The sequence below is a fragment of the Furipterus horrens genome, unplaced genomic scaffold, assembly GCF_987537825.1.
Source record: "Furipterus horrens unplaced genomic scaffold, mFurHor1.1.pri manual_scaffold_8, whole genome shotgun sequence".
In the NCBI taxonomy this organism is placed as follows: domain Eukaryota; kingdom Metazoa; phylum Chordata; class Mammalia; order Chiroptera; family Furipteridae; genus Furipterus; species Furipterus horrens.
In genome coordinates this window covers 51,430,338-51,446,785 of record NW_028327178.1, presented here as the reverse complement: position 1 = coordinate 51,446,785, position 16,448 = coordinate 51,430,338, and the positions used below count along the sequence as shown (strand labels likewise).

Here is a 16,448-nt window from a genome sequence, read left to right as displayed (position 1 = left end):
TTATCATAAATGGGTGCTGTATTTTATCAAATGCATTTTCCTGCATCTATTGATATGATCATGTGGTTTTTATCCTTCATTTTGTTTATGTAATGTATGACATTTATTAATTTGCAGATATTGTACCAAACTTGTATCCCCGGAATAAATTCCAGTTGATCATAGTGTATGATCTCTTTAATGTATTGCTGGATCTGGTTTGCTAATATTTTGTTCAGGGGTTTTAGCATCTGTATTCATCAGGGATAGTGACCTATAATTTTCTTTCTTTGTAGTGTCTTTATCTGGTTTTGGAATTAGGATAATACTGGCCAGGTAAAATGAGCTTGGGAGTCTTTCCTCCTCTTGAATTTTTTTTTTTTTTTTTTTTTGACTAAGCTAAGTGACTTTATTTGAGAAAGCCAGGATTATATAGATTTAAGGCTTGGCATTGGGGCCCTTCCTCTTGCCAAAGGTGGGCACAACATTGACAAAGTGCCTCTAGTACTGCCTCCTTTGGTTTGGCCTGGCCAGTATTCTTCTCTTTCTCCTATTTGGCCACATTGGGGGTCTGACCTCTTATTTTCCCAGCACAAGCCAGGGAATCAAGGACTTTATCTCTAGGCATGCAGCCAACTACTTCCAAAGTGATCAAAGCCTCCACCTCACACTTGCCCAAGGTGGCCTCATCCTCTAGGGGCATGCCTGTCAGAAGCACAACTTGATCTTCTGGAGCAATGCCCTCCAACAAGGCTACATGAGCCTTGATCTGGTCAACATTCTCCTGACAAGTAACCTCAAGGGTGTGTAGCTCCCGGGTGCAGACAAAAAGGTGAATGTCAGTGACTGAATTGCCTTCCCCTTGAATTTTTTGGAATAGTTTGAGGATAGGTGTTAGTTCTTCTTTCAATGTTTGGTAAAATTCACCTGTGAAGCCATATGTTCCAGGAATTTTATTTGTGGAAAGTTTTTGATCACTGCTTCAGTCTTATTCGTTATAATTGCTCCATTCAGATTTTCTGATTCTTCCTGATTCCATTTTGAAAAAGTGTGTTTCTAGGAATTTATCCATTTTGTTCAGATATTCCAATTACTTGGCATATAGTTGTATGTAATAGTTTCTTACAATCCCTTGCATTTCTTTGGTGTCAGGTGTTACTTTTCCTTTTTCCTTTCTGTTTTTATTTATTTGGGTCCTCTTTTTTTTCTTATTGAGGCCGGTTAAAAGTTTGTCAATCTTGTTTATCTTAAAAAAAAAAAAAAAAAAACAGTTCTTGGTTTTATTGCTCTTCTGTTGTTGTTGTTTTTACTTTATATAAATTTATTTATTCCTGCTCTGATCTTTATTATTTCCATTCTTCTACTTACTTTGGGCTTTGTTTGTTGTTCTTTTTCTAGTTCCTTTAAATGTAAAGTTAGATTTTTTATTTGAGATTTTTCTTGTTTCTTGAGGTGGTCTTGTAATGCTATCAATTTAACTGTTAGGACTGCTTTTCCTATGTCCCATAGATTTGGGGCTGTTGTGTTATCATTTTCATTTGTTTTCAAGGTATCTTTTGATTTCTTCCTTGATCTCATTGTTAACCCATTTAGTGTTTAGTAACATGTTATTTAGCCTCCATGTCTTTGTGTGTTTTTCAGTTTTTCCCTTGTGATTGATTTCTAGTTCTATAATATTGTGGTCCCAAAAGATGCTTGATATTATTTAAATCTTTTAAAATTTATTGAGACTTGTTTTGTGGCCTACTGTATGGTCTCTCCTAGAAAACGTTCCATGTGCACGTGAATGTATATTCTGCTGCCTTGGGGTGAAAATGCTCTAAAGATATCAATAAAACCCATTGGTCTAGTGTGTATTTAAGGCCTCTGTTTCCTTGTAGCTTTTGTCTGGAAGATCTATCCACTGATGTCAATGGGGTGTTAAAATCTCCTACTATGACTGTATTACTATCAATCTCACCCTTTATGTCCATCTAGATTTGCTTTATCTATTTAGGTGCCCCTATGTTAGGTGCATAAATGTTTACAAGGGTTATATCTTCTTGTTGAATTGATCCTTTTATCATTATGTAGTGTCCTTTAACTCTTACTATAGACTTTGTTTTAAAGTCTACGTTGTCAGATATAAGTATTGCTACCCTAGTCTCTTTTCTTTCCATTTGCATGAAATATTTTTTTCTATCCCTTTATGTTTTGTCAGTGTGTATCTTCAGTCTGAGGTGGGCCCCTTGTAGACAGCATATATATGGGTCTTATGTTCTTATCCATTCAACTACCCTATATCTTTTGGTTGGAGCATTTAATCCATTTACATTTAAAGTAATTATTGATAGGTATGTATTTATTGACATTTTATTCTTTATAACTATGTTACTGTTTTGTGTGTGTGCGTCTTCTTCTTAGAGAAGACCCTCTAACATTTTTTTTTGTAATACTGGTTTGGTGGTAATGAACTCCTTTAACTTTTTCTTATCTGGGAAGCTTTTTGTTTCCCCTTCAGTTTTCAATGAATAGCCTTGCTGGGAAAAGTAGTATTGGTTGTAGGTCCAGGCTTTTCATCACTTAGAAGTATTTCACATCAATCCCTTCTGGCCTGAAATGTTTCTGTTGAGAAATAAGTTAACAATCTCATGAAAGCTCCCTTGTACGTAACTAACTGATTTTCTCTCACAGCTTTTAAGATTATCTCTTTGTCTTTTGCCATTTTAATTGCGATGTACCTTGGTGTGGGCTTCTTTGGGTTCATCATATTTGGGACACTTGACTTCCTGAACTTTTGTGTCTTTTTCTTTTTCTTCTTTCACCAGGTTAGGAAAGTTTTCAGTGGTTATTTCCTTTATTTTATTTATCTATTTTTATCTTAAGAGAAAGGAGAAGGGAGGAAGAAAGAGAGGGAGAGAAACATTGATATGAGAGAGTAACATCAACTGGCCACTTTCCATATGCATCTCGACCTGGGATCAAATCCGCAACTCAGGTATGTCCTATGACTGGGAATCGAACCAGCAACCTTTCAGTCTGCAGGAAGTTGCCTAACCAACTGAGTCACACTGGCAGGGCTATAGTGGTTATTTCTTCACATAGGTTCTTGATCCCTTGCTCTCTCTCTTCTTCTTCTGGTACCCCTATGACACAGACGTTGTTACATTTCATGTTGTTCCAAAGGCCCTTTAAACTATCCTCATTTTTTAAATTTGGTTTTTCTTTTTGCTGCTCTGATTAGGTGTTTTCTACTACCTTGTCTTCCAGATCACCGATCTGATCCTCTGCTTCATCCAACCTGTTTATTTCTTCTAGTGTAGTCTTCATTTCTGATATTGTAATATTCATTTCTGATTAGTTCTTTGTTAGAGATTCTATGTGATTTTTTAAATACCTGTTGTAGTTCTCACTAAGTTCCTTGAGCTACCTTACAACCATTTTTCCCCCTCACTCTATATCTGATAAATTGCTTCCCTCATTCTCAACTAGCTCTTTTTCTGGAGATTCCTCCTGTTCTTTCATTTGAGTCATGTTTCTTTGTCTCCCCATATTGGCTGTCTCTTTGTGTTTGTTTTAATGTATTAGGTAGATCTGCTATGACTCCCAGTCTTGGTAAGGTGGCCTTATGTAGTAGTTGTCTGTGGGACCCAGTGACACAGTCTCCCTGATCCTCTGACCTGGGTGCTCCAGGAATGTCCCTTGTGTGGTTATGTGGGTCCTCCTGTTGTAATTGAGCTTTGAATACTATTGGCCTGTTCATGCCTGGGGTAGACCCTCAGGATGGGCTGACTGTGAAGATCAACCCTGACCACTATCTATGAGCTGCTGTGTAGGTACTGAACACACAAAGTAGAATTCACCTCAGTAGGTTTTGGTGCCTGCCAAGATCTACCTTTGGATATGCCACTGTGTAGCTAATTAGATCTTGCTCTGATGTTGTTTGAAGCTGGCCACTGGGTGTGTTGGTTCTGGGACCTCTTGGGAGGGACTCCATTGCAGTCCAATGTCAGACACTGCCTGTGACTGGCCCTGGGTAATCTGTTTGGAGCTATGAAGCAATCCACGGTCTGTGGCTGTGGATGTGCATAGGGAGGATCAAGTTGTCCACCAAGGATGGCTTTTACCAGCACTGGGCCCAGAGGCAGGTCAGCAGAAGGCCCAAAGAAACCCAATATCTGCCTTTGCCTTCCTCTACCTGCTGGTTGCCTGTTAGGCTCAGTCACTGAAAAACCCTCTGGCAGTACAAGAGTTGCATGAGGTAGGTTCTCAGTGAGTCACCAGATAGTGGCAAGTGTTCATCATATTGATTTAGGTTCAAACTCAGTGCAAGTTCTGGATCTGAGGTCACTCAGCATATATCCCAGGATATACCAAGTCTAACTGCCACCTGCCATGTGCCTATAAACCTCAGTGGTGGAGCAGGGCCTCAGGCAGTCATCAGGGTGAGGTCAGCAGAGTTTATCAGGCCTCAACAGACCAAAATTTGTCCATGTTAAAGAAGAGCTCTGCACCAGTGAAGTGTGTGAGGGAAAAACAAAATATTATCTGTTTGTCTTTGCTCCAAGGCCTCTCAGTGAGGCTGTTACAGAAACAGGGGAGTCCAAAAACAAACCCCAGAGTTTGCCGCTGGGAGATAGGGAGCAGGAAGCAGCTTTCAGGATGCCCTTGCATGCCTAGAGCTAGTGACTGGATACATTGTTGCAAAGATCTGCTTTACTTCCAAGACTCAGGAAGATGGGAGGGATCTTGGACTGTGGGCTAGTATGGAAGAAGCAGACAGAGCCTACCTAGGGTTCTGTGAATGGTCAGAACTGTTTGCAACACCCACTGCGTGAGAGGACGCAGGGAGAGAGAGGAGGCAGGGAGGAAGAGAAGCAGCTGGGGACATACTTTTGGGGGCTGGCTCTGGCTCTAGGAGGCTCTCTCCCTCAGGCTCTCTCTGGCCCTCACACCCTCACTCTCTGGCTCTTGTGGGCTCCCTCCATCTGGCTTGGAGAAGGGATCTCCAGGCTGCTTTAAGAAGAGGCTCTTCCCAGGCTGCTTTGAGAAGGAGAAGAGATCCATGCGGTTTGCAGGAAGAAGGCAGTTTACAAGGAGACTGAGAATCCAGGCGGTCCTGCATTGAGAGCTGGAGGGCACCACAGCACAGAAAGGACCTCCCCAATCAGAACTGAGTGATTGGCAGCTACTGGTAAAGCTGAACTGTGCTTAGGAAGTAGGGAAACGGTGTTTCTGACTTTCCTAAGACTGGCCAGGTCTGGGAGGGGGAGGCAGGACTATGTGTAAATAAACAATTCTTTTTCTTTTCACCAAACTCTGGTATTCAGAGTTATAATTCTGGCGGCAGGCAATCGGGCCCCTAACTAAACAGCCCGTGGGTTCTGTTTCAATCGAAGCAGCCCAAGGGTTCTGTTACAAGGCCTTTCTCAAGCTTGTATTTAAAGCCACAACCTCCCAACCAGCACTCCTAAGCCCCTCTCTGCTTGCTTTCTCCATAGCATTTATCAACATCCATCTATCATATTAGGTATTTATGTCTGTTCCTCTCCCAAAATGTCAGTTCCATGAGATCAGGAATTATAGGTCTGTTTTGTGGCTTGCTGTATGCCCAACCTGAGGTACTTGGTAAATACCTGTGGCATGTGCTATGGAACCACCTGGTGTTTGCACAGTCCCAATGCATTATTTCTGTACTAACTGCTTCAGTTCTTTTCTCATTAGTCAGTTTTAATGGGCTTTAAAGTTGTGACACAGTTTCGTTATAGGATGATCACCTGGAAGATCCAGGATGTAATTTTATTTATTTTTCAAAGAAAAGCATTGAAATGAACAGGCAGAAAAAGCCTGCAGATCCCACAGTACAGATCGGCAGACCCATAATTTCCCTAGATCCCATTTTGAAACATACTAGATTAGAAAATTGTGAGAAAGCCATAGTACCCACCAATGAAAAGGTCACAAACCACACCCCAAACAGAAGTTGCTACAGTCCCATAATGGAATAGAGAGCCCAAGTAATGACCTGCACAAATAAAAGCACAGTGCTACCTGATAAGCCATTCAAAGTCTATGCCCTATTGATGACACCTGTCATTTCACTACGCTGGGGTATAAACTTTCACAGGCCCTTTACATTCTGATCCAAGCTTACATTCCACTTCCATTATCAGTTATTTCCACAGATAACCAGATGAAGATTTACCTATCAAATATCTCCTTGGATCCTGCAATAATTTTTATCAGTTTTATATTACCCCAGTAATGCATGCACACTAAATAAGTCAAAACGGAAAAGCAAGAGAGAAAGGTAAGTTAGTTGTAAGCACAAATCAGCCCCTCTCCCACTTGCACAACCACTTGGACATTTGAGTCTTTTCAGAACCTATTTGTGCATAATGTAAATAGAGCCACTCCTTCCCCTTCCAAACATTTCCCTCTTCTGCAGTCAAACTAGTCATTAGGCATTCTCAGGAAGCACACACAAGCCCTCCTTAGCCACCCCCAAATTCCATCAGCCCTCATCTTAGGAACTTTTGGCAAATGTCGTGTAACATCCCACTGGGTTGTCTGGTGCTGTTACTTGACCTTTCCCATTTATGCCTTAGCAGACCAAGTACCCTGCTGGGCTGTGTACCTCCAGGACAGAGTCTCTCCTTTACAGGAAATTGAGAGCCTACCACATGCAGAGGCAGATTTAATGGCGGGCGCCCAGGGCCCCTACTTCTGAAGAGCCCCACAAACAATGTATTTTTATTTTCCCTGTCTCTCTTTGTTTTAAGGGGCCCAATATTTTCTTTTGCGCCTGGAGCCTCAATCGACCTTAATCTGCCTCTGACCACATGGCAGCCACACATCTCTAGTCATCCCTTGCAGCACAGAAACCAGCCGTTAAATCTTCATTTACTTTATACAGACCCATTTTTGTTGTTTTTAGAACAAAAACTGCCTGCATTACTCTCCTGGCTGGGTCACTGGCAGCAGAAGGAAAGTCCCTATGTGGAGTTGAGCATGCTTCCTGCTCCATGAGGGGGAGCCAGTGAAAAGCAGAATTAGAAACATTTTCCTGTCAGAACTAAGCCATGGATGCCTCTTTAAAAGGAGGACAGGCTGATGATTCATCGATGAGAAGTGAAGAAAATAAGAAAACAAATTAAAATTGTGGAAGAAAATGATCCTGCAGGGCAGAAAAGAACACAGACATCTCAGAAGAAGTGGGGCAGGATGGTGAGCTCGATGTTAGTCATAAAATTTAAAAAGCAGTTGTCTGAATGTAAAACAAAATACAGGGAAAGAAGAAGAGCTATGGGCAGAGGTGAGACATGAGGCAAAGGAGGGCAGGCAAGATAATTTCTTCACGCCTGCAGTGTTATGAACTAACCAGAGGAAAATAAGACATCAGCAAGTTGGTACAATTATCCAATATATATGTTATTATTAAGGATGTTAAAGACATCACCCTGTATTCCTTGTGTTTGTGATCTCAAACAAAAACCAACATTTATCATTTTATTACTTAATCATTTCACTTGCCTCATAATTAGATTCAAAATTAAATTACTTTATAATGAAAAAATAGCCTTCTAGACGTTTGTTATGAAAAAGTTTAGAAAATATTTGAGTTCCTAAAAATGAAAAATCTATAAAGTATGTAGTATGATGCTATGAGACTTTTTTAAAGAAGACTTTATAAATTAAGCTTAAGACTGCCATAAATGTAAATGCCCTGGCTAATAGTCTAATGGGGGGTTGGGGGGTGGGGGCTCAGGAACAGTTCACTCTTTCCCCAATCCAGCAAAGAGCAGGTTTTATGTGATACTGTGTGTGTGTCTCCCTTCCTTCCTCCCTCCCTCTCTCTGTGCTCTCCTTTACTTATGTTCTGCTTTCTCTGTCTCTCCTCTTCTCCTCTCTGTCTCTGTCTCTCTCTACCTCCCCTTCTCTTCCAGAGGAGTCTTTGATGGAGGCACTTATTAAGAATGACACATTCGATTTGCAGACCCTAATTAGATTAGTGATTCCATGAGAACAGAAAGCAAGTAATACTGGAGCATTCAGAAATCTTTTTTTTTTTCCTAGATAAACAAATACTGCTGATACAAAAAGGATCCAGCTTACTGGTATCTTGTTCAAGATGAGAAAATGGGAGGAAAGTGATTTCCCCTAGGCCCTACTTGCTCTCTTGCAGGACCCATTCAATCTTCTGATAACCCAAGTCTTCTAGGAGCATCTGGGGGAACTAAAATTAGCCTAGGCTACCCTCTGGATTAATTCTGAGCAAGCAGAACGTAACTTCATGACCTCCAGTGAAAGAGAAGCAGGTCTGAGGCATCAGGAGTAAGTAAATATATCAGAAAAAGACTCATCGAGGACATTCAGTCAAGATGGAGGTGTAGGTAGACATGCTTCGCCTCCTCGTGCAACCACTAGAATTAAAACTAACCTCGAAAAATAAATAAATGAATAACACACAGAACTGCCAAAAAATCAAATGGTATGGAAGTCTGGCAACTAAGGATTTAAGGAAGTCACATTCATCCACACAGGTAGGAGGGGCAGATATGCGGAGTTCGGTTGGAGAGGCAAGGAGACATGGTGTGGCATGGAGAGGTGGCAGCAGCAGTGGAATGCGTGGTCCCACATTCACATATGGTACCTTGGGAGCAAGCAATCCCAGCCCCAGGCCAAAACACAGAGCCTAGGGTTACAGTTCCAGGAAGATAAAGTCCCATAACTTTTGGCTGTAAAAACAACTGGGGGTTGGGGTGGCAGATGAAACTGCCAGCTTCTCAGGAGAGTACACTTAAAGGGCCTAGATGGACTTAGGACATACAAAAACCAACCCACTCTAGAAACCACCACCAGCTGGAAGGGCGCCAGTCACATACAGGAAGTGGGTGAAGTAACTGAAGTGACTGGAAATGGGGCAAGTACTGGGCAAACCTCCAGAAGAGAGGCAACAGCATTATTCTCTCTCCAACCCCTCCCCCAACATAAAGCCACAAAGTGGTAAAGCAGGTTGCCCCATCTTGGGAAATATCTAAGGCTCAGCCCCACATAACTTAACAGGCGCATTAAGACAAGGAGTCAAAGCAGTTCTACCTAATACATAGAAACAAACACAGGAAGGCTGCCAAATTGAGGAGACAAAGAAATATGGCCCAAATGAAATAAAGGAACAAAACTCTAGAAAAAGAACTAAATGAAATGGAGACAGCCAACCTATCAGATGCAGAGTTCAAAACACTGGTGAGGACTTCAGCCAAGATGGAGGCCTATACAGAAACGCTGAGTCTCCCTCCACAACTAAGAAGGAATACAACTACCTCAAAACTAGAGACAACCATAAATTCCAGAAAATTGAGCTGCAAAGAAGCCCAACAAACAAAGATATAAAGAAGAAATACTCATCCAGACCGCTAGGAGGGGCGGAGCCAGGGCAGAGAGGACGCAGTGTGGTGGTGGCAGCAGCAGGCCGGCAGAAAGTGCAGTCACACATTTTTAAAAGGGACACCCAGGGAATGCTCCCAGCACCAGACCAGACCCCGCAGCTCATGGCTCCAGTGCCGGGGTAAAATAAAGCGTCATTGCTTCTGACTGCAAACCAGGGCGGGTTGGGGTGGAGGAAAAAACTGCCAGCCTCTCAGTAGAGTCCACTTGTTTAAAGGGCCCCCACGGTCCTAGAACATCCGCAGACACACCTACTCTGGGAACAATGGCCAGGACAACAGCTAGAGAGGCGCCAGTCCCACACGGAAGTGGGAGAAGTGCCTGGAAAAGGGGCGAGTGCTGAGCAAGCAGCATTGTTCCCTCTCTGACCCCTCCCCCCACACACACTGCCACAATGTGGTTAAATGGGTTGCCCAAATTGATGAATACCTAAGGCTCCACACCTTACAATGTAAAGGTGTGACAGCTCTACCTAAGACACAGAGGCAAACAAACACAGGATCCTGTCAAGATGAGGAGACAGAGAAGTATGGCCCAAAAGGGGGAATGGATCAAGGTTCCAGTGGGAGAATTAAGAGACAAGAAGATAAGCAACCTAACAGACATAGAGTTCAAAACACTGGTAATAAAGATGCTCATGGACTTGACAGATATGCTTGAGGATGGCAAACACATAAGGGAAGAAGTGAAGGTTATGCTAAATGAAACGAAGGAAAATCCACACAAAACCAAAGGTGAAGGGAAAAAAAAACGGGGTTCAAATCAATGATTTGGAACATAAGGAAGAAAAAAAGAGTCACCCAGTATAGAATGGGGAAACAAAAATTGAAAAAAATGTGGAGAGGATTAGAAAGCTCTGGGTCAACTGTAAGCATGCCAACATCCAAATCATAGGGGTGCCAGAGGAGAAGAGGAAGAGCAAGAAATTGAAAACTTGTTTGAAAAAAAATAATGAAAGAAAACTTCCCAAATTTAGTGAGGGAAATAGACATCCAAGTCCAGGAAGCACAGAGAATCCCAAATAAGTTGCACCCAAAGAGGACCACACCAAGACATATCATAATAAAAATACCAAAGGTCAAAGATAAAGAGAGAATTTTAAAGCAGCAAAAAAAAAAAAAAAAAAAAAGAAGAGTTACCTACAAAGGAGTTCCTATAAGACTGTCAGCTGATTTCTGAAAAGAAACTTTGAAGGCAAGAAGGAACTGGCAAGAAGTATTCAAAGTGATGAAAAGCAAGGACCTACAACCTAGATTGCTCTATCCAGCAAACCTATCATTTAGAATGGAAGGGCAGATAAAGTGCTTCCCAGACAAGGTAAAGCCAAGGAGTTCATCATCACCTAGCCATTATTTCATGAAATGTTAAAGTGACTTATTTAAGAAAAAGAAGACCAAAACATGAACATAAAAATGAAAACAAACTCACAACTATCAACAACTGAATTAAAAAAAACAGAACAAACTAAGCAAACAAACAGAACAGGAACAGAATCAAAGATACAGAGATCATTTGGAGGGTTATCAGGGGGTAGGGGGATGGGGAGAAATGGGGAAATGATACAGGGATGAAGAAGCATAATCGGTTGGTACAAAACAGACAGGAGGATGTTAAGAATAATACAGGAAATGGAGAAACTAAAGAACTTATATGCACGACCCATGGACATGAACTAAGGGGGGAATTGCTAGAGGAAAGGGGGTGCTGGCAGAGGGGCCAAAGGGGGAAATATTAGGACAACTCTAAAAGCATAATCAATAAAATGTACTTTTAAAAAAAGACTCATCGAAATGGAAGATTCCACAGTGAGAAACTCATTCAATGGCACTGACACTAAATAGCACTTTCCTTTTTCTGATTTCTGCTGACAAAGTTAGGCAACAAGAGAGAAAACTCCAGCCTTGGTCAGTGTGGCTCACTTGGTTGGAGTGTTGTCCCATACACCAAAATGTTGGGGGTTTGATAACGTATGGAGAACAATCATCGATGTTTTTCCCTCACATCAGTGTTTCTCTTCCTTTCTCTCTAAAATCAATAAATATATTTAAAAGAAGAAGAAAGAAATACAACTCTGGCTCCTTCGGACATATATGACTCTTAGCAGCTCAGGGACCATGCCGTGGAACTGAATATGAAGAACCAAAGTCAGCTCCTGGGTAAATGAGTGGTGATTTTCCAATCTGGTCCCTAATCATACCCGATCCCCAGCTGCCAGAGGCCATGTGCCCCTCATCACTCAGCTCTATCATGTCTTTTTTCCATATAAAACCTTAAGACAGGCTATATAATTCATTTTCCCCAGCTTCCTGCTAAAATTTAAGTTTTACAAGGTCAAAGCCCTTTGCCTGTTTTGTTCAGACATGCCACAAAAGTAAATGGGAAAGAATATTTTAATATTATACATGAGCATATAAAAAATAAGATCATTCAACACCACATATGTTATCTTCTCATCAAAACACTTAACCCAAAGAAGCAATGAGCAAGCAAGCAAGCAGACTAAGATTTTGGGACTTTCTACAAAACAACTGGCCTGGATTCTGCAAAAATACCAATGTGATGGTGGTGGAAAAAAAGAAGAGGAACTATTTTAGATGAGAGACATGACAAGCCAAGAAAATAAATACATTATCTCTGACTGGAACCTGGATTTTTTATATACTTATTAAGGATATTTGTGGACAATTGAAAAATTTGTTGTATCTGTGTGTTAATGCTATTACAGTTGTGCAGGAAAATGTCCTTTTTCCTAAAATATATATAGTGAAGTATTTAGAGGTGAAGTGTAATAATGTTTGCAATTTAATTTCAGATAGTTCAGAAAAAAAATAGTATTATTTAGATACATTACAGAGAGAAAGAAAGAGAAAGCAAGAGTGGCAAATGTTATCCCTACTGAATCTAGGTGAGAAGTCTAGACATTCACTGTACTACTCTTTCAACTGTTTTGAAATTTTTTAAAATAAAGCATGGGAAATGGGAGGTTAAAAATAAAAGAACTCATATTAGCGAGACAGTGGGATCAACAGGAGAGCAGTCAGCCCAGGAATGGGAAAGGCAGAGCACTCTTTGAAGACAGCGTCACAGCTCTCCTGTCTACTTCCACCACCCACAGCTCCTGACATGAAAGCAGCACTCAATAAATGGTGAATGGCTGAGTGAAGGAATGACTATTACATTTTCAAACACATATTATAAACTATAAAAACTAAGACAAATGAAAGTGTAATAGTTGCACAGACCTGTAAGCATTAAAATTAGCTTAATGTGTTAGACAATTAAATTTGAAGACCTTTCCTAATTCATGGACTCAAAATCTTTTTATGTCCTAGCACCTTAAAATATAAAGTGTTTTATTTTCCGATGGCTATTGCCTTGGAACAGACCTAAGGAATACAACATACTCCGTAAAACAGTGACATTGAGTCAGGGTAGGGTTAAGGAGGGCCATAGGCCTGACAGCTATAGACAAAAGAATGGAGAGGGACCACAAGAACTTTGAAAATGCTCCACAAATGATTCTGATATACACATCAGAGAAGCTTTGAGCTCTGGAATCAGAAGGAGAGCTGCATTGATGCTGATCCCGAACAGAAGAGAACAAAGGGACCAGGGTGCACTCCATCAGCCTGGCTCAGGATTACTATATGCTGGGCACTGCTGGGAAGACATCCCATTATATCTTTTTTGGTTTTCCTTAAAATAACATAACATAAAACCCCTACACTTGATATAATTGTTATGCAAAATATGTAAATACTGTCGTCTTTTAAAATATAAAATAAATAAGATGTGAAAATAGGCAAGTTTGCATTAAATAAATACAATTTTTTTTTAAGTTTTGCTTTCCATATCATTGAAGTGAAATTATCATTTAAACAATATTGAAGTTTATTGAACAAAACTTTGAAAGTATTATAGCCCTTGTGGGTGTGGCTCAGTTAGTTGGAGCACCTTCCCATAAACTGAAAGATTCCTGGTCACGCCACATGCCTAGATTGCAGGTTCAACCTCTGGTTGGGGTGCATAAGGGAGGCAACTGATTGATGTTTGTCTCTCACATTGATGTTTCTCCCCTTCCCTTCCCTTTTCTCTAAAATCAATAACCATGTCTTTGGATGAGGATAAAAAATATATATAAAATATTTAACTTTCATCAGTTTCAAGGTTTATGTTGCTCCCAAATTTTGCATGTAACTGAACTCTCAAATCTGCTGTCACCTTCTGATTTCATTCTGGATTCTAAGACATCAGTTTCTTCTTGCAAATGTTTCTTTGCTTCTTCTAATGTTTCTTGTGCTTCTTCTTGAGAATGGCTAATGAAAATATCACCAATATCATAAGGTATCATTAAGCAGTCATCACCTACACGCATGATGTCCTTAAAAGCATCTTCTAAAGTTTTGAGTTGTTTTTTACAACTAATTCTTCCTTCTGTTCTGTGATTCTGTTTGTTTTCCATGCAGATCTGTTTATCTTTTGTTAATTTTCAAAAATAAGATTGGCATCTTCTGCAGCCACCTTCTTTGTGGTGGTAGCCATCTTAGGACTGGACCATGGTGCAAGGCCTATATCATTTACATTTATTCTCTACCCAGCACTACCAATGCTGAATCACACTTTCCACAAGGAGTTCAATTTAGTAAAGGAATTGGGTGTGGTAAAAATAAATATATTACATTGCTAGCCTTTCTGCATACCCTCTCACCCCCAAGAGAAATGCTAGTTTTTGAGAAAGAAAAAAAATGTGTATGTTAACAGAATCTCAGACTTGGAAAGCAAATGTGACGGTTGCCTAGCCTAGTACTCCCCTTACGAGGCATTCATTCTTTCAACAATGACCCTAACAAATTCATGTAACCTTATTGAGTACTTGCAGTACCAAGGGGCTCTCTCTTGCTCAAAGCAGTCCATTTGTGGTTTCACTGCTCCGACTGATCTGCCTTACTGTGAGCAGAAATCTGTTCCACTCTTGAGTGACCTCAAGAACCACATAGCTCTTACATGTGAAGGTCCCGTGCATAGGTATCTGAAACCCCCACTGCTCAGATGCCACACCAAATCCCAAGTATTTGACTTCTCGATGATGGACCACCATACAGATTCCAACAAGGCCAAAAGAGATGCATCACCAAGCTCCTTATCAGAAGTAGAGACGTCTTCAATTGTCTCTTAATCATGCCACTCAGCTGTTGAGGAAGTGGCAGAAATCTCTAAATTGTTGTCAAGAGAACCAAAGTCCAAATATAAATCTCTGGAAATCCACTCAGAAGCAGTTTTTAAGTGTATGCACATACACACCCATAAGAAATAACAATAAAAAGATTCTCTCTTCCTCCTCCTCCTTTTTACCTCTTCCTTCTCTCCTCTTCCTCCTCTCTTCTCTTTCTCTCCTCTTGCATTTCGCTACAGGGTCATATGTGTTAAAAATGCATACTGGGAAGCTTTCCATCTTTGGGGTTGGAACAGCTGCTGCCTCGATATTGTTTTTAAGTTTTTGTAAAAACACATATTTTGCTGTTTTTAAGCTACATGTTTTATAATACTAGTTGAAATTACAGGGTGGGACAATTGGCACTCTACTGGCAAGGAGACTAATGGGGTCCTAGGTGTCCATCAAGGACCCCTGTCAAGCACACCCTCTTGCATGGTTAGCTTCCATGGATGGCCCAACTTATCCCAAGAAAGGTCACTCACAACAGCTTTGGGATAAACATAGAGAAGTACACCCATAATAAAAATAAGAGCAAAGAATTTGTAACAGGAAGCTTAAAGAAACCCAATGGGCTTGAGTCCTCGGTTTTTCCAATAGCACAAAGCATTCAGAGAACATTCTACAGACTGCTGTCAATTCCATCTGGGTGCAATTGTCAAAAGAAGTAAGATCAGACGTACCGTAACATCAGGCTCTGAAAGGCACAGGTACAAGTGAAAAAGACATGCCATCTAGTCCACTCTCACTTCCACCTGCTGCAAATGACTTTCCTGTCAGGACCCTCTGACCCCACAATGCAAGCGAAAGACTACAGCTAAGAGTGAGAAAAGTCTGCTCTGTCCATGCCTGAAACAACCTTGGGAAGCACATCCTCAAGTAATCACTAAGCAATAAGGGTCAAAAATGGCACAAAAAGACAGCCCCTCAACCTTTCCAGCAAGGCAGCAAGAGTCCAGGTAAGAGGCCAGCATTTTCCATCACCTTCTCAAGGGGGCCCAACAGAGTGATCCCAAGAGAGGGTATGGCTGCTATGGTCTTGGTTATACTGAGACTTCAGGGAGGTGTGGCAGTGGCTAAAAAACAGGAAGCTTGCTGCTAGCCATATGCAAGACTTCACAGACCTCCTGGCACAAAGAGCAAAGGATCTTGGGGTTCCTGTTAAATGTTTGAAAGGACTTTTGGACTTTCAAACGTCCAGCCACTGCTCATAGACTTCTCTCTCAAATCAAGAGAACAAACCCAAGATAATTACTTACAATGGCTTTGTCCTCACCCAAATCCTCTCCCCCGCCAAAGAATTGCCTTATTTGGGTGAGCAGTTGAGAATATATAGCCTGTCACAAACATCTTGCCCAAGACAGGACCAGCGAAACTGGAGGAGTTAACAAATATAATAAGGTCATTGCCCTTTCAAATGAGACATTCTCTGACGTAAACAAGACTAAGATCCAGAGCCACTCTCAAAAACAAAAACAAAAAATGGCCATAAAAGCAGTGTGATATGAATGGCCCTTCAAAGTCTCTGTTTGCCCAGAAACATCTTCCTTCTCTTGTTTGGCACTCTTCTCCTTTTCCAAGCTTAAACTCCTATACCAACAGAGTCACTGCAAAAAAAACTAGCAAACAAGGTGAGGCATTGTGTCCAGGAAGCCACTAAGAATGTGTTTCATCCTCAGAGATAAGAGAAAAAGAAATAAAGGGATTTCTTTCAGCTTTCTCATCTCCCAGGCTTCCTAATTGTCACCCTGAAATATATCTAAGGAGATCATCTGGCATAGTCCTCCGCCTTAAAATGGAAGATGTTATTATATCCATTTTATAGATGAGG

General features: G+C 41.0%; 1 protein-coding gene and 2 pseudogenes across 2 annotated transcripts in view; all 3 read right to left on the bottom strand.

Annotated features, from left to right (window-relative positions):
- Nucleotides 1-16,448, bottom strand: part of RAB31 (RAB31, member RAS oncogene family) — a 170,218-nt gene that overhangs the window by 151,635 nt on the left and 2,135 nt on the right. The window lies entirely within an intron of this gene.
- Nucleotides 418-1,952, bottom strand: LOC150002895 (ubiquitin-like FUBI-ribosomal protein eS30 fusion protein pseudogene; annotated as a pseudogene).
- Nucleotides 13,552-13,947, bottom strand: LOC150002894 (prefoldin subunit 4 pseudogene; annotated as a pseudogene).